This window comes from Callorhinchus milii, unplaced genomic scaffold (genome assembly GCF_018977255.1).
Source record: "Callorhinchus milii isolate IMCB2004 unplaced genomic scaffold, IMCB_Cmil_1.0 Scaffold5, whole genome shotgun sequence".
Taxonomy (NCBI): Eukaryota; Metazoa; Chordata; class Chondrichthyes; order Chimaeriformes; family Callorhinchidae; genus Callorhinchus; species Callorhinchus milii.
This window is the reverse complement of record NW_024704746.1, coordinates 56,231,118-56,249,427: the sequence shown is the minus strand read 5'-3', so window position 1 is coordinate 56,249,427 and position 18,310 is coordinate 56,231,118. Positions and strand designations below refer to the sequence as shown.

The following is an 18,310-nucleotide window of genomic DNA, read 5'->3' as shown; positions in this document are numbered from 1 at the left end:
CACTTTTCAATACTACAATTCTTGTCATTCACCTTTGCAGGAGATCCAGTATATTATTGACTGAAGTATCCCTATGGGCTTCTGTGCATAGTTCATATTATCTAGTGTTGTTTCAGTCTTGACTTATTGCATATAACAAGTTTTGACTGCATTGGTCCTAATTGACAATACAATTTTTAAGTATATTTCGCTATTTCTCTGCATGCCCACACTCAGAATGTCAGGTCATTGCAAATGCCACAAGATTCATGGCAGGCTTCAAACCTGAAGTGCACTCCTCTACAGGATAAGGAACCTGCCTGCTACTCTCCCTACAATTTCTCTTATGTATTACATAGAGAATGTGCCTTCATTTGGTGCCTTAATTTAGTGGCGTCAAGCTCCGCCACTGTTAAGTGCTCCGAGAGGCGAAGAGACCTACATAAATGTAAGTTGTTGTAATTTATATTTATTTTGAACAGAAGACAATACATTCAGTTATCATAACAACAACAAATTGCATTTATATAGCACCTTTCACTTTGGGAGGACGTCCCAAGGAGCTGGACAGTTGACAGTTTGCACCCAAGCTGTGGGTTGGATTTGAGAGAGGTGGGGTCCAAAGGAGGTGGAGGTGGAAAGACAGTCAAAGAAGAAGGTCTTAATAGACCTTGAAGAAGCCAATGGAAAGGGTAAGTTGAAAGGACTCCGGGATGCAAAGTATGGGGCAAAAAGGCTGAAGGCTCAGTCACCGATGATGAAGCGGTCCGCTGATAGTCCGCTGATAGTGACTACCGCACCCTACCTCTACGACTTTCTAAAACTCTACCAACCTGCCCATTCCCTCCAGGGGTTAAATACTTTCACCAGGGGAGGGAATGGGCAGGTTGGTAGGGTTTTAGAAGGTCACAGAGATAAGGTGTAGCAAAACCATGGAGGGCTTTAAAAGTGAGGACGAGGATCTTGAACTCGATCCTGGGGGATGGAGAGCTAGTGGAGCTGTGTGAGGATGGGGGTGAAAGTCTTGTGGAGCCTGGTGTAAGGGAGGATATGAACTGCAGAGTTCTGAATAGTCTGCAGCTTGTGGAGGGAAGAGTTGGGAAGTCCAGCAAGGAGAGAGGTAGTGTCGTAATATAGTAATTAAGACATTTTGCAATAAAGTCATTGCATCAATCCAATTGATTCCTATCTTCTCCCTGAATCTGGATAAAGTACAGTGAAAGTCAACATTACCACTTAATCCTTCTATGTCACACGTTGCTTGGGAAATGATTTACACTGTAGTGGGCCACAGTGAATTCACACTTAAATGTTGTGAGCCAACGTGAGTTGTACTTCTCACCAAATTATAACAGTCTTTTGGGAGACTGGGATGCAGATGAAGGAGAAAAGTATCTGTGAGTGAAATACATGATCAAAATCTCTCCCCAAGTTTCTTGAATTCCTGAACTCTGCCAGCTGGCAATAAGAAAGAAGAAGCTTCACTGCAAAGTGGGCCCTTTAGCCATTCCTGTACACCTAGAAACAAGGGTTTCACAGCAGCACTAGTGAAGGGCAGTCACGAGTTTCTGTCTGTTTTCAGAGATGAAGTATGTGCCTGGTCTGAATTGCAAAAAGAAGACTAGGGGAGAAAAATGGAAGGGTCCATACTTCAGAATAACTACTTTACTACTAATAATGTCAGATTAAATCATACCATTTACTTAAACATAGTAACAGCCGGGAACCAACCTATTCTGCAGTTAATATGATGATATTCACAAGTCCCTTGTGGGATTGTATGATTCAGCCTCTAAATTGACAAGTGCTGCTGAAGCCTCAGGTTGCTTACTGTTAGGTTTGTTATAACATTATTATTTGCAGAAAAAATAAAAATAAATCAAAAGTACCAACGTAATGATGAAAATGATCTGAGGTCTAAAATGCATGCTTTTTTTAACGATAAGTGTCTTCCAAATTAAGATGGAATTCAAGACTGTTTAAAAATGTTGCAGTTTTAAATTGTAAATTATTTAAGGCAAAGATTATGAGAAATTTCAAGATTTGCGCGTCCTACATATAAAATAGACTTAAAGTGAGTCTAGGGGAACCACTTCATTAATATCTTATCATTTAAAAATATTTAGTCATTTAGCAAACCTTTCTGTTTCCTGAACACTATAATGAAATCATTCAATAATTTTCATAAATATCATTGCAACACACCATGATGATGAATGTTTTTACTGATTATTTTGCTGTCTAATGGAAATTATAGTTAATAAAAGGGAAGGTGCAATGATTAGATACAAAGTAATATATAGCTGAAAGCTTGGTTAGAATGAATGTTTCTGTTGATGCAAGGAAAAACTGCTTTTTAAAAAAAATGCTTCAATCAATAAAAATGGTGTCTCCTATCAATTCTCATTATAATAGGAATAAGATCAAAAAGATGTGCCAGAGAGTGCTGATACAATGCTGTGAGAAAGTACTGATAGTGCTGTGCTAGAGTGCTGATACAGTACTGTGTTAGAGAGAGCTGATCAGTGCTCTATAAGAGTTTGTGCAGATACAGTGCTGTGTGAGCGTGTACTGATACAGTGCTTTGTGAGAGAGTTCATACAATGCCGTGTGTGATGATACAGTGCTGTGAGAGTGTGTGATGATTCAGTGCTGTGTAAGAGTGCTGAAAGAGTGCTGTGTGAGAGTGCTGATACAGTGCTGTGTGAGAGTGCTGATACAGTGCTGTGTGAGAGTGCTGATACAGTGCAATGAGAGTGTGCTGATACAGTGCTGTGTGAGAGTGCTGATACAATGCAGTGCGAGAGTGTGCTGATACAGTGCTGTGTGAGAGAGTGTGCTAATACAGTGCTGTGTGAGAGAGAGTGTTGATACAGTGCTGTGTGAGAGAGAGTGCTGATACAATGCAGTGCGAGAGTGCTGATGTAGTGCTGTGAGAGAGAGTGCTGATATAGTGCTGTGCGAGAGTGCTGATACAATGCAGTGCGAGAGTGCTGATACAGTGCTGTGTGAGAGTGGGTTGATACAGTGCTGTGCGAGAGTGCTGATACAATGCAGTGCGAGAGTGCTGATACAGTGCTGTGCGAGAGTGCTGATACAGTGCTGTGCGAGAGTGCTGATACAGTGCTGTGCGAGAGTGCTGATACAGTGCTGTGCGAGAGTGCTGATACAGTGCTGTGCGAGAGTGCTGATACAGTGCTGTGCGAGAGTGCTGATACAGTGCTGTGCGAGAGTGCTGATACAGTGCTGTGCAAGAGTGCTGATACAATGCAGTGCGAGTGTGCTGATACAGTGCTGTGTGAGAGAGAGTGCTGATACAGTGCTGTGTGAGAGAGAGTGCTGATACAGTGCTGTGTGAGAGAGAGTGCTGATACAATGCAGTGCGAGAGTGCTGATACAGTGCTGTGTGTGAGAGTGTGCTGATACAGTGCTGTGTGAGAGTGCTGATACAGTGCTGTGTGAGAGAGTGCTGATACAGTGCTGTGTGAGAGTGTGCTGATACAGTGCTGTGTGTGAGTGTGCTGATACAGTGCTGTGTGTGAGTGTGCTGATACAGTGCTGTGTGTGAGTGTGCTGATACAGTGCTGTGTGAGAGTGCTGATACAGTGCTGTGTGTGAGAGTGCTGATACAGTGCTGTGTGTGAGAGTGCTGATACAGTGCTGTGTGTGAGAGTGCTGATACAGTGCTGTGTGTGAGAGTGCTGATACAGTGCTGTGTGTGAGAGTGCTGATACAGTGCTGTGTGTGAGAGTGCTGATACAGTGCTGTGTGTGAGAGTGCTGATACAGTGCTGTGTGTGAGTGCTGATACAGTGCTGTGTGAGAGTGCTGATACAGTGCTGTGTGTGAGAGTGCTGATACAGTGCTGTGTGTGAGAGTGCTGATACAGTGCTGTGTGTGAGAGTGCTGATACAGTGCTGTGTGTGAGAGTGCTGATACAGTGCTGTGTGTGAGTGTGCTGATACAGTGCTGTGTGTGAGTGTGCTGATACAGTGCTGTGTGTGAGAGTGCTGATACAGTGCTGTGTGAGAGTGCTGATACAGTGCTGTGTGTGAGAGTGCTGATACAGTGCTGTGTGTGAGAGTGCTGATACAGTGCTGTGTGAGAGTGTGCTGATACAGTGCTGTGTGTGAGAGTGCTGATACAGTGCTGTGTGTGAGAGTGCTGATACAGTGCTGTGTGTGAGAGTGCTGATACAGTGCTGTGTGTGAGTGTGCTGATACAGTGCTGTGTGAGAGTGCTGATACAGTGCTGTGTGAGAGTGTGCTGCTGATACAGTTGTTCCTGCACATGTGTGAGTTGAGAAAGAGCAGTACCATAGCAACAATCTTCTTTTCACGATGAACCAATGAAAGACTACTATATTTTAGTTTCAAATGACATAAACGACATTAAGGAACAGTACAATTAAATTATTTGCTGCAATATTGCACTTACTGCCTCAAGAACAAGGATTAATGGAAGTGCTTATTGTTACATTTTTAGCCATTCCTGGAAAAATACTGCTTTTATTATTGATATAGAAAAGCCATAGCATTGATATAGACAGTGCCATGGCTTATATATGTCTAACCTATATCTGCTGTCACAAGAAACTAAAGTGGTATTTTAGTCAATACAACAATGTTTATTGACTTTTACATTTACACAGTATCTTTCAGAAAATTCAATAAAAGTATGAACGCAATATAAACTAATAAAAAATACTCGCAGTCATGTAATGATGAAGCAAGCTGCACATACATGCAGGTGCTTAATTCACTTGAATACAGTTATGACACTTTTAAAGAAAAGATTTATTGAAAGCATAGTCCTAACTATTCTTAAGCAACATCATATTTTATAAAGTGCAACCTGTAAAGAGTGGAATGGTTAGGTAAGAAGACAAGGTTAGAAGACTTTTTTCATAGAGAGGACTACTAAAACAAGCTTTATCAAAGGTAATATTTAAAAGGGGATTAGATAAACATTTGAAGAGAAACAATACGAAGGAAAGAGCAAGGAATTGGAATTAAGTATAGTTTATCCTGGTCTCCTGGCCAACTATCCCCCAAATAAATTTGGCCATGGCTGTTTGTGGGACAACAATGTGAGCAATTGGGCTGCCACATTTGCACACACAAATACACTTCACAGTAAATCCTGTGAAGCATTTTGAGGTATTCCCCCTGCCTGAAAGACATATCAAATGCAAGTATTATTATGGTTCCAATGATGCAGCTGATGGGCCAAATTAGCTCCTTTGTGCTGTCACTTTTATGATTTTAAAACTGATAATAGAGCCACTGTATACTATACTCTTACAACTGGCCCCACATCAATAGGTATAACCTTGTAACATGATCTGACTTCTAATGCTTACACATTTGGTTCCAACTGAAGCTGAGTTTCAAGATTCCATCAATTTTCCTAGATTTAGCTTTTGTAATGCAGGATTTATTTTGAGTCCAGCAACATAGGAATTCGCACACACATACATACATACATACATACATACAGACACATACACACCCCACCTTGCCACCAAATTCATTGTTACTCCACTGGATCAGCAGCAAGATTAGTATTCAAACTGTTCTTACTCTCCTCATATTGTTTATACAGTTTCTCTTCACTCTTGGCAAGAGTCCCAAAGCTTCATACCAAACACAGTTTAGTTTGTCCTGAAAAGTTACATTTGAGGTTTGTATTTTGTGTTTCAGCCAAATAGTAAATATTTAGTATAAGAGCCCTTTTAATTGATGCTTGTTTTTTCTGTAGTCTCAACTCTCTTTAATCGCTATAGCAGTGATAGCTCTGGGTATAATTCAGCTTTATCCTGAATTTTCATCATCAATGTTTTAGTGTAAAGAGTTTTCTAAACCAGTTCAGTCTGCTCCAAGAGTCACAACTGCTGAACTGAAAAATCTAGCCACAATGCTCTGCTGAATAATAAATTGTCAGCTAAATTTCACTCTAAATCATCTTTAACAATATAATAATAATCCTTGCATTTGATGTAGCGCTTTTCACGTCTTCTAGATGTCTCAAAGAGCTTCACAGAATATATTGTAAAGTGAATGGCCTGTATATTTGTGGGCGAAACACGGCCCGCCAATTGGAGGTTGGATTTGCCTGTTCAGATAGATGTTAATGATCCCATACGAAAAGAGAAGGACATTTTTCCCAGTGTCCTAGCCAACAACACCCAAATAAAATTAGTCTTTCAATTCCGGGCCATTTGTGGGACATTGCTATATGCAAATTGGCTGCTGCCTTCATCCATAAAATACACAGTCGGTATACTTTAGAGTAAATCCTGATGTCCTTTCGACATGAAATTATATTATATAAAATTATGTAACTATTGAGGAAAGTAAGTACTCTTTATAAATGCAACCAATCTTCTATATTTATTTAATAAAGGGAATGCTACACTGTTAGAGGTGTAGACTTTCAATTAAATGTTAAACTGAAGTTCCATCTGACTATTCAAGTAGATTTAAGGATCACTGGACACTATCTGAAAAGTGCAGGGATTTTCTTCCAGTGTCCAGACCAATAATCCTCCAGATTAAATTGGTCATTCAATTCATGATGTTTGTGAGACATTATTGGTGTGAATGACTGATGTGTTTGCCCGTAAAAAGTCAGTAAACTTGACAGTAATTATTTCCTAAGCACTTTGAAACATTTTGATGTGATAAGGTGCAGTAAAATGGAAATTTCAAAGTTCCTGACTGGTCTATTTAACTGTTGTTATGCTTGCTAACATTATTAAAGCATCAGTATTATTCCTGGCTTTACTAGGTTTAATAATAATAAATTAATCAGCATATAACACCAGCTTTACCTGGCTCAGCCTCAGGAGTATGAAGTTTAGTGCTTATCGCATAACTGGTCTGCCATACCCCATATCCCACCTGTAGCGTTGTAGCATGAGTATAACTGGAGCTTAAGATTAACAACAACAACGAATTACACTTGTATAGCGCTCTTCACATCAGAAAGACGTCACACAGCGCTGGACAGTTGGGAGTTGGGGTCAGGAGGGGTGGAGGGCAGGGTGGGAGGGTGGCCAAAGCCACAGTTGAAGAGGAAGGTCTTTAGACACTAATACTTCATTATATGTTATAGGAAATACTCCATTATTAGTGGAATATTTCCTATAACCTTGTAATTCCGGCTTCATAATATAGTGAAAGATATATACTGTCTTAAGTCTATAATTTAGACTTTTTCATTTTCTATAATATTTATTACTTGTTCTCATTTTCTTTTTTTCTTTTATCATCTTCTTAAATAATTAACTTTTTTAGCCTTTATTACTTCTTTCAATATTCATTTCTTCAACTGCATTAATTTAATATAATAACAAAATATTATCCTTGCATTTGATATAGATTTTTACCATATTTGTTTCACACTGCCACACTGCTCCTTCCCAGCCTAGTTTTGATGCTTTCTGTCACACCTCCAGTTCCTTTGTGAGCTAATTTTCCTGGTAATTGGACACTGTGTTTACACAATGTTTGGTTGCCTTGGTTGATCCAGGAATAGTGTCTTATGGTGTGTGTAAAACACCTCTCCATATCTCTCCTACCATAACCAATTATCACACAACAACAACAACAAGATTCCATTTATAGAGCGCCTTTCACGTCGGGAGGACGTCCCAAGGCACTGTACAGTTGGGTCAGGACCCGAGCAGGGGGGAAATGGTCAGGGTGAGGGGAGGGAAGGGAGGGAGCGATGAGGGGGTAGAGAGTCGAGAGGGGAGCTGAAGGCACGGTCAAAGAGAAACAAACAACTTAATGCTTTTCCATGCTACTTTCAGCAATGTTTGGATTCTAAAAGAAGCAGTGCATACAATAATAATAATAATCCTTGTATTTGATATAGCACCTGTATCAAAGCATTTCACAGGATTTTACTGTAAAGTCTGGTGACTTAATTTGTGGACCAATTACACAGCAAATTTGTGCACAGCAATGTCCCATGAAGAAAGAGCCATGAAGTGAGTGACTAATTTTATTTTGGGGGGATTGTTGGCCAGGATACTGGGAGAACCTCCCTTCTCTTTTCAAACAGTGCCATGGGATTTTAACGTCAACCTGGACGGGCAGACTGGCCTTAGTTTAATGTTTCATTCATCTGGCACTATTTGAAAAGAGAAAGGAGTTTCTCCCAGTGTTCTGGCCAATAAATCCTCCAAATAAAATTGGTCGCAAACTCCATGGCTGCTTTGTGGAACACTGCTGTGTGCAATTGGCTGCTGTGTTTCGCCCACAAAATACATAGTCAATCCACTTTACGGTATATCCTGTGAAGCGCTTTGAGATGTCTCAATGTTGTGATAAGGCGTTGTATCAAATGCAAGAATTATTATGATTATAGATTTTAAACATGGAATTTTGTCCATGCTACATGCTTAAGCTTACGTCACCTCTACTTTTTTCAAAAAACCTTTAATGCAGATGATTTTGTAATGTGACTTTTTCCCCAACCACCTGTTTTCAGGTTTCAATGATGAAACCATAACCTGACGGAGACAAGCCTCATATACAACCTTTCTCAACACTCTTGATGTATTTATTTATTTATGGTAAAAATCTAATGCGATTTTCAATAAGGGTCTGGAATGCTTTTAAAATCACAGGGTGAGGAACAATGATGATCAACGTTTAACATCCTTTTCATTTGTCACCCTCCTACTCCTACCCTCCCTGCCTTCCACCCCTCCTGATCCCAAGCACCAGCTCGGGTGTGGATCCCCAACTCCTCCTGACATGAAACAACAACAACAAGCTTCCATTTATAAAGCGCCTTTCACGTCAGGAGGACGTCCCAAGGCGCTGCACAGTTGGGTCATGACCCGAGCAGGGGGGAAATGGTCAGGGTGAGGGAAGGGAGGGAGCGAGGAGGGGGGAAATGGTCAGGGTGAGGGGAGGGGAGGGAGGGAGGGAGGATAGGGTAGAGAGTCGAGAAGGGAGCTGAATGCTCGGTCAAAGAGAAAGGTTTTGAGACCGGCCTTGAAGGAGGAAAGGGAGGAGGCAGCGAATGCACTGGGGGTTAGAGTTCCAGAGCTTAGGGGCTGAGAGGCTGAAAGCCCGACCACCGATGGTAGGGCGATTGGGGCGGGGGACGTGGAGCAGACCGGAGCCAGAGGAACGGAGGGTACGGGCAGGTAGGTAGGGTGATAGTAGGTCGGAGAGGTAGGAGGGAGCAAGGCCGTGAATGGCCTTGTAGGTGAGGATGAGGATCTTGAAATCAATCCTCTGGGGGATGGGGAGCCAGTGGAGGCGAGTGAGGGTGGGAGTGATGTGGTCCCGAAGCCTGGTGCGGGACAGTACACGAGCTGCAGAGTTCTGAATGACCTGCAGCTTGTGGAGGGAGGTGGCGGGAAGGCCGGCGAGGAGAGAGTTCCCATAGTCCAGCCTTGAGGTGACAAAGGCGTGAACCAGGGTTTCAGCAGCGTGAGGGGTGAGGTAGTGCCGTAGTCTGGCGATGTTCCGGAGGTGATGGAAGGCGGTGCCAGTTGTGGTGCGGATGTGAGGGAGAAAGGACAGCTCAGGGTCGAACAAAACGCCGAGGTTCCTGACTGGCTTTGAGAGGTGGAGAGTGCAGCCTTGGATGCTGATGGTGTCGGCGCCTGAGGTGCGGAGGCGCTGACGTGAGCCAATCAGGAGGGCCTCGGTTTTTCGCACGTTGAGCTGAAGAAAGTTGTCTCTCGTCCAGGACTCGATGTCGGACAGGCAGCTGTCAGGACATCGGTGGTCGTGGAGTTGAGAGTAGAGGAGGAAAGGTAGAGTTGGGTGTCATCCGCATACATGTGGAAGTTAACTCCATGTCTGCGGATGATGTCACCAAGGGGGAGCATATAGAGGGTGAAGAGGAGGGGACCGAGGACAGAGCCCTGAGGGACACCACATGAGACAGTACGGGGGGTGGAGGAGAAGCCATTCGTCGAGACAAAGTGAAGACGGTGAGAAAGGTACGACCTAAACCATTCAAGGACAGTGCCTTGAAGGTTGAGGTGGGAGGACAAGCGGTGGAGTAGGATAGCGTGGTCGACCGTATCGAATGCTGCCGATAGGTCGAGGAGGACGAGGAGGTAGAGGGAGCCCTGGTCACAGATGGTCAGGATATCATTGGTGACCTTGACCAGGGCAGTTTCTGTGCTATGGGCAGCACGGAAACCTGACTGAAGGGGTTCGAAAAGTGAATGGGTGGAAAGGAAAGAGCGCAGTTGGGAGGCGACAACTCTTTCCAGGACCTTGGAGAGAAAGGGGAGGTTGGAGATGGGCCGGTAGCTTGATAGCTGCGACGCATCAAGGGAGGGTTTTTTCAGGGTGGGCGTGATGGTGGCAGTTTTAAAGGGAGCTTAAGGGAGTTTTTAAGGGAGTTTTGAAAGGCGCTATATAAATATAATTTGTTCTTGTTGTTCTCTCTGCTTCTCCAAAGGGATTTCAAGCCAGACTATAAACATTTATTAATTTATTTATTAATTAATTAATTAATTAATTTATTTTGCCCCCAAAATACAGTCACACCATTTTACAGTATACTTCTATGAAGAGCTTTGAGATGACTCGACAACTTGATAAGGTACTGTATCAAATGCAAGGTTGTTAAATTGTCTTCCAATGATCTAAAGAATAACGGAATAGGCTCAAAAGGTTATGTTCATAAAAAATCTAAAATGGATATGGAATATGCAATAAAAATAGAAAATGCTGGAAGTTAACACCAGAAGAACCAGATTAAGAATTAGGGGTTAAATTGTATAAGAAACTCTGTATTAGTCTGAACTGTGAATAGAAGCATTAAACTGTAATCAATCACTATCCTTGTACACTGAGAATAGTCACTGAGATAGTTCTTCACTACATGGTATTGTGTAATTATTTTTGGATTTTCAAAATTAGCCTACTAAGGCAAAAAAGCCCTAGAATTAAAATTAGGACATTGCTAACTCTCTTGTATAGTCTTGGAACATATATCAAGGCAGATTGATTATCATATACTCTAACAAGGCATCAGTTGGTAGTACCTCCAAATCAGAAGATTGTGGGTTCAAGCTTCATATTTGCTGTGTGTGCGTGCGCGTGTGTGTGCATGCGAAAGAGAGATAGTCTATGACATTGTTACAGACTAAATTCACTTTAATATAGCTCGTAGCATGTCTACTATTGGAATGGCTGTTGCCAATTTGCTGTCACCCACAAAACACAGTTACTCCACTTCACAATATATCCTGTGAAGCATTTGGGACGTCTTCCTGATGTAAAAGGCAGTGTATCAAATCAAAGGATTATTATTATAGTCTAGGTGGACATTAACTGCAGTGCTGGAGGGACGTTGCATTGTCAGATGTGCTGTCCTTCAAATGACATTTTAAACAAGGTCCTGTCTGCCTGTTCAAGTATTCCGAGATGCTATCCCATTTGAAGGTTCCTATATAATAATCCTTGCATTTGATATAACGCTTTTCACGTCGGGAGGATGTCCCAAAGCGCTTCACAGAACACACTGTAAAGTGAATTGACTATATATTTGTGGGCGAACGCGGCAGCCAATTGCGCACAGCAATGTCCCACAAACAGTTGTAGATTGAAAATGACCAATTTATTATTGTTTTTGATTTTGGAGGGATTATTATTAGGCTCTGTGTGGAGTAAGGAAACTTGCCCAAGGTTTCGCCCTCTGCCTGGAATTGAACTCAGGTCTCTCACTTGCAAAGCAAGTGCTCTAACCACTGAGCTACAGGACTCCACAGGACTATATGAATGCAAGTCATTGTTTTATTATTATTGACGTTAAACTGTTATACAACAGGTTCATTGAGGGCAGTTAAAAAGTCTTAAGTTTACCGCAGTTGATAACAATTCAAAGTATCAAAGTTAATATTTACAAATAGTAAGCTGAATTTTTTTTAGGCAGCATGAATTAATAATCAATGCTGTGCATGTGTGCGCGAGAGAGAGAGTGTTTATGACTTTGTTGCAGACTTAATTCACTTTAATAGAAACAGTATGTCTACCATTGTAAAAATGTTGTGGATCTCACTGCTGGAAAATGTATGACTGAACAGGTTAAGTGTTCATACAACAATATTGTGTTTCATAGTAGTATCATTATATATTTTTTTCTCAATAGTTTCACACAGGGATAAAAGTGGTAGCATAAAATAGGGTATGGAAAACAGCATCTATGGTAGAACTATAGTGAAATAAATAATTCAGACTTCTTCCAACAAACAAAAAAGATGTTTAACCATGACCGTGAAGATGTTTACATCAACTGACTATTTAGTAGTTTTTAGAAAAAATACAACTTCATTTTAAAAAAGCATTATCCAGTGACATGTTTCCAAAACTATTGCTATTCATTCTCATCTTCACTGTTATTCCCTCTTCTCATTCAGGTGAACCTTAAAAATCCCATGGTAATATTCAAGAAGGGAATTTCTCCAATTTACTGGGAAGTGTAGTGAACCAGACTCTGTGGTGGTCTTAGTAAACCAGTTCCTGAGCCATGCAGGTTTACAGTATTCCAGGCACTGCAGGGAATCTTCCCAGTCAACTCCTGTTAATCCTGCATGCCAAAGCTCTGACAGGTGGTGTGGCCCGAGCTGGACAAGCAGCGGGAAAGCTTGTCAGACAGTGTAAGCAGTTTTAGCTGGTTAGATTCCAGCAACACCCCAATACACATGCTGGGGTCCCCAAGCCTTGGACTTTGCTAACCTGCACCTAATACTTTCTGGAATTAGGATGCATCCCTCCAGGGAGAGAGTGCATATTCCATTCCAACAAACTGTCTCTGGGATTTTTATATATATGTGGGATGCATGGAATTGTCAACAACAACAACTTGCATTTATATAGCATCCTTCACGCAGGGTAGCATCCCGGAGTGCTTGAGAGTGGAAGAGCCTGACAGGTGGGGAGAAGGAGGGGGCTGGTGACCATAAGCATGATCAAAAAGGAAGGTCTTTAGGCCTTCTTAGGTGGAATTTGAAGGTGGGGAGGGAAGGGGCAAGATGGTGGGATTGAAGGAGAGAGTTCCAGAATTTAGGGGTATAGTGCCTGAAGGTACGGCCACAAGGAACAAATAGGAGGCCGGAGCCAGATGAGTGAGGGCAGTGGGTGGTCGAGTGGGGGGTAAGCACGTCGGATAGCTAGGGAGGTGTGAGGGCTTGAAGGGATTTGAAAACAAGTTGAAGGATCTTGAAATCTATCTGTTCAGTAATTGGGAGCCAGTGGAGCCTGGCAAGGACTGGTGGGATGGAGGTACAGAGTCTTATGCGGGTGAGGATCCAGTTGGCGGAGTTTTAATTAATTGTGTTTGGTGGAGCTGGGGAAACCATTAAGGAGGGCATTAGAATAATCCAGCCGGGAAGTGACGAAGGAGTAGACAAGAATTTCAGCTATGTTGGTTGTGAGATACTCATAGAGACGGGCAATGTGGCGGAGGTAGAATAAACGTTCCTGATCAGGGAACGGATGTATGGTAGAAAGGAAAGCTGGGGATCGAACTTGACTCCTAACCCCATGGATTCGGTGAATCTTAGGGTGAGCCCGAGGAGGTTGAGGAGTTCAGACCCACAGGAGAGAAGATGTTGACAGGAGCCAAAGAGTGTGGCTTCCATCTTGCCGACATTCAGCTGCAGGAAATTTGCGCTCATCCAGGCCTTGATGTCCGTCAAACAAGCTGACAGGGCATCAGCGGACTGGGAGTCACAGGTGAAGGAGAAATAGATTTGGGTATCATCCGCATACATGTGGAAGTTGACTCCATGTCTGCGGATGACATTGCAGTGGCAGCATGTAGATGAAGAAAAGAACTGGACCAAGGATGGAGCCTTGGGGTACTCCGCAGGTAACTGAGTGGGTGCGGGAAGAAAAACCATTTGGCGAGATGCACTGTTGGTGGTTTGTTAATTAGGACTCGAACCATGCAAGTGTGGTCCCACTAAGGTGGATGGAGGAAGGAGAGGCGGAGGAGGAAGATGGTGTGATCGACTATGTCAAACATGGTGGAGAGGGTCAGAACGAAGAGGCAGAGGGAGCCCTGGTCACAGAGAGAGAGAGAAGACGTTACTTTGACGAGTGCTATCTCTATGCTGTGGGTTAGGCAAAAACTGGCCTGGAGAGGGTTGAGCAGGGAGTAGAGGGTGTGAGTGAAGTTGATTTGCAGCAATGTGTTCCGAAACTTTGGCCAGCAAGGGCAGTTTTGAGATAGGTCTGAAGTTTGTGAGGTTGGAGGAATCGAGGGTGTTTTTTTTAAGGAGGAGTGATGACAGCATATTTTAGGGGGGTTTTGATAGACCAACGGAGGTTTTGGAGATGAGGGCCACCCCTCTGTCGCGTTGGAAAGATTGTTGAATATCATTTATCAAATCAATAACTTTCGACTGCCATCCTATTGCACAATAAAGTCCTTAGCTTGCACATGTGCAAATATCAGACAATAATAACTCCCCGAATAATGACTTGCGAGTAAATACAAGGCTGTAATCTCAGCAAAAGATAAGGATGAAGTTATAAACCATTATAGTAAACTTTAAACAGTTTATCACCATTTTATAAATCAAATTACAAGCCTTGTAATCACTCCATAGATTTTTTGTGGAGTTGATTTTATTTCATTTTAAATTGCTTGTTTCTTTGCCTCTGGTGGGCAATGTATTTGATACCAACAACCACGTAGTTGCTGAATGATGTAGAACCTTATCATGTCATTGAGGCATGTCAAACAACTTCACATGGTATATTGTAAAGTATACTGATGATGACTACTGATCTTTTAGACTTATCAAGGTCCATTATTGTTTTGCTGCATTTATACTGCACAATTTGGGATGAAACATGTAAAACATAGTTTAAAGCTAGATAGAACCTGCTCAAATTGCACTTGAGGAAGCAATATAAGGAACTGCAGTCTTATTGCTGTAGTATAAACGCTGTAAATGCAAATCAGTATTGCCTCCAGTTCCCAAAATTCCCTGGAAGATTGGCAGGTGCACTAGATGGCCCAAGAATTCTCAAGGGGGTTGATTCTAAATGTTATCAAAGAGTTGATTGTGTGACTGGGTTTCATACAGTAACATTAAAATTTAACCAGATTAGATTTTATTAGGTCTATCGTGCTTCCTGTATAGTAAATATATATCCAATATAGTAGACCCTATGCTACAAGCAAACATGTGCTCAACTGGAGTGTGCTCCAATGGGGCCACTCTATACACAACTGGGGGTAGAAACAAAACGCTATTTCCCTTTTCATTCCCCTCTCCCCCCATGGACTCATAACTAGCTGTATACTAGCATGTGTCTGCTGTAAATACTCAAGTATTCACTCACAACATGCAGTCACTCCACCTTGCAGTATATCCTGTGAAGTGCTTTGAGACATTCTCCCGACTTAAAAGGTTTGCTCCAAATATAAGGATTACTATTATTAAGTAGCATAAAATCTAATTAGTCATCAAAAAAAATGTAGAGTTCTTTTCACTATACCTTTAGAATGGAATTTATCCCAGTCTACAACATTGTGACAAAAGGGATTGCTATTTTTAACGATCGTCATAAGATAACTCCCAATGTATAGAGTGTGGAATCCCTTTATTAGCAGACATTATCAAAGTCACTACACTTGGCCGCAAGAGGAATTTTGCACCAATCACTTCAATGTAGCAGCTGTGATGGTATCAGCATTGGCTTGAACTATAAAACTGACATGAGTTTAGGTCCTTAATGTAAATGGGCTGGAGACGGTTCTAAATGTGCCGATTTTCAAGAGAAGCCTAATCTTATGAGACAGAAGTAACATGAAAAAATATCTTCCTGATAAGCTCCTTGAAATATTTGGTGCCTATTACTTTTTGAAGTAAATCTGTCATAGAGGTTAATATTTGAGAATATTTTCTTTTACAAAAATATGGATAAACAGTTTACATTCAAGATATTGTCTTCAAAACCAGTGGTTCACAATTTTGTATTGTCAGCCTGAAAACCATTGTTTTATGATTTAAGATTGTGCAGAACTTTGAAAAATTCTTAGTATGGAAGCCTTTTTGCAGCTCTTAAAAAAAGAATGGTCTTAAGGCTAAGACCATAAGAAATGACCAAGATTACTTTTGCAACAACGCACCATCGAAAGGGTTAAACTAATCTCACACCAGTCTAAACCCAGCTCACATACCTTATTAATGGGTGAACAATCCAACGCTAGAAATGTTTAAGTTTTGAAGCTTATATAAAAATTGCAATAATCTGGAACATCTTTAGCCATGGTTGCACATTTACAAACACATTCCCTGAATAGAAAGATTCTCTCATATTTTACTCCAAGGATTACGAAATGAAGATTTCTGGAACCCTAAGAGAGGAATTCTCTTGCCATATTTTCAGAAAACCTGTGTTTGGTTCTGTTGTAATTTCACTCCTTTTTTGTCAATACCACCGAACTGTGCACTATTCCCTCGTTAAGAGGATTTTACTCTAAGGTTCTTATGTGACAACCATTTGAGCAGTTTCTACCACAAGAGCACCTGGGTGACTTCCCTGCTGATTTGTCATCCTTCCCTATAGGAAAGTGTCTTCTTCTGCTCATCAGCTGCACCCCCAGCACATTAAGATGTACAGAACTCTATCTCTCTGCCTCCACCCTTGATGCCAGGAACACTTCTTTCTAACTGATTATAAATTTCCGTCCTTCAGATGAGATGTTAAACTGAATTCCCATTTGCCTGTTCAGGTGGAAGTTACAGATCCCATTCAAAAAGAGAAGGGAGTTTTTCCTGGTGTCCTGGTCAACAATCCTTCCAAAATAAAATTGGTCACTCAATCCATGGTTGTTTGTGGGACATTGCAGTGTGCCACGTTTTTCCCATAAAATACAGTCAATCAAAAGCAACAACAAATTACATTTGTACAGCGCCCTTCACATTGGGAGGACATCCCAGGGCGCTGGACAATCAGGGATCTGGACCCAAGCAGGGGGTTGGGATCAGGAGGGTGGAGGATAGATAGGGTAAGGTGTAAGAGTGTGTCCAAAAGTGTGGTTGAAGATGGGGTGGGCCGGGCGGGGTACGCAGGTCACAGAGGTAGGAAGGAGCAAAGCCGTGGAGGGCTTTGAAGATGAGGACGAGGATTTTGAACTCTATCCTCTAGGGAATGGGGTGCCAGTGGAGACAGGCATGGGAGGGGGTGTTAAGGTCACGGAGCTGGTGCGGGAGAGGACACAAGCGGCAGAGTTCTGGATGATCTGCAGCTTGTGGAAGGAAGACTTGGGAAGGCCAACAAGTAGGGAGTTGGTGTGGTCGAGCCTAGAGGTATTAATAATAATCCTTGCATTTGATACAGCGCCTTATCACATCTTCAAGCTGTCTCAAAGCGCTTCACAGAATATACTGTAAAGTTAATTAACTGTATATTTTGTGGGCGAAACGCGGCAGCCAATTGCGCACAGCAGTGCCCCACAAACAGTCATGGATTGAAGTACCAATTTATTATTATTCATTTTTTAAAAAATTTTGAAGGCATTATTACCTCTGGAAAAGCGATCGGCCAATCGACTAACTATTTACTGCTAGGTAACCAGAGGCGTGTGGAGTAAGGAAACTTGCCTAACATTTTGCCCTGCTGGGAATTGAACCCAGATCTCTCGCTTGCATGGCAAATGCTCTAAGCACTGAGCTACAGGACTCCGCATAAGGAAAAGAGAGGCAGTGGCGGAGCCGGACAATATGTTATTAAGTGGAGGAAGGCAGAGCGGGTCATGGCAAATGTGGGAAAGAAAGAACAGTTGAGGGTCAAACAAGGCACCAAGACTGGCTCGGTGTGGTGAAGGGTGCTTCCATTGATGGTGAAGCTGCCTGTGCCTGAGTTGTGGAGGGGCTGACGAAAGCCAATCAGGAAGGCCTCGGTCTTGTTGATGTTCAACTGGAGAAAGTTGGTCCTCATCCAGGACTTAATGTCTGACAGACATTCTGTCAAGACAGCAGTGTATCAACTTCACAGTATATCCGATGAAGTGCTTTAAAACAGCTTAGTGACGTGATAAGACGCTATATGAAATGCAAGAATTATTATTAGTATATTGTATTGCTTGTCAGACAACAAGTCCTGGATGATCTCCAACTTCCTTCAATTGAATGTCGACAAGACCAAGGCTAATCTGCTCTAATATTCTGGTAATAGGCATGGCTGGCCCTACCTCGTTTGACAATGAATGATTTTAAACAATATTTTCTTTAAGCTAGGTATTCAGTTGTTGGGGGAATTTCAGCTCAAACCACAAATTTCTATGATTCTTTCAATTATATTCTACCTCACATTTATTCCAGG

General features: G+C 42.1%; 1 protein-coding gene across 7 annotated transcripts in view; it reads right to left on the bottom strand.

Annotated features, from left to right (window-relative positions):
- Positions 1-18,310, bottom strand: part of LOC103188281 (copine-8) — a 203,712-nt gene that overhangs the window by 181,793 nt on the left and 3,609 nt on the right. The gene's annotated exons all lie outside the window — the stretch shown is intronic.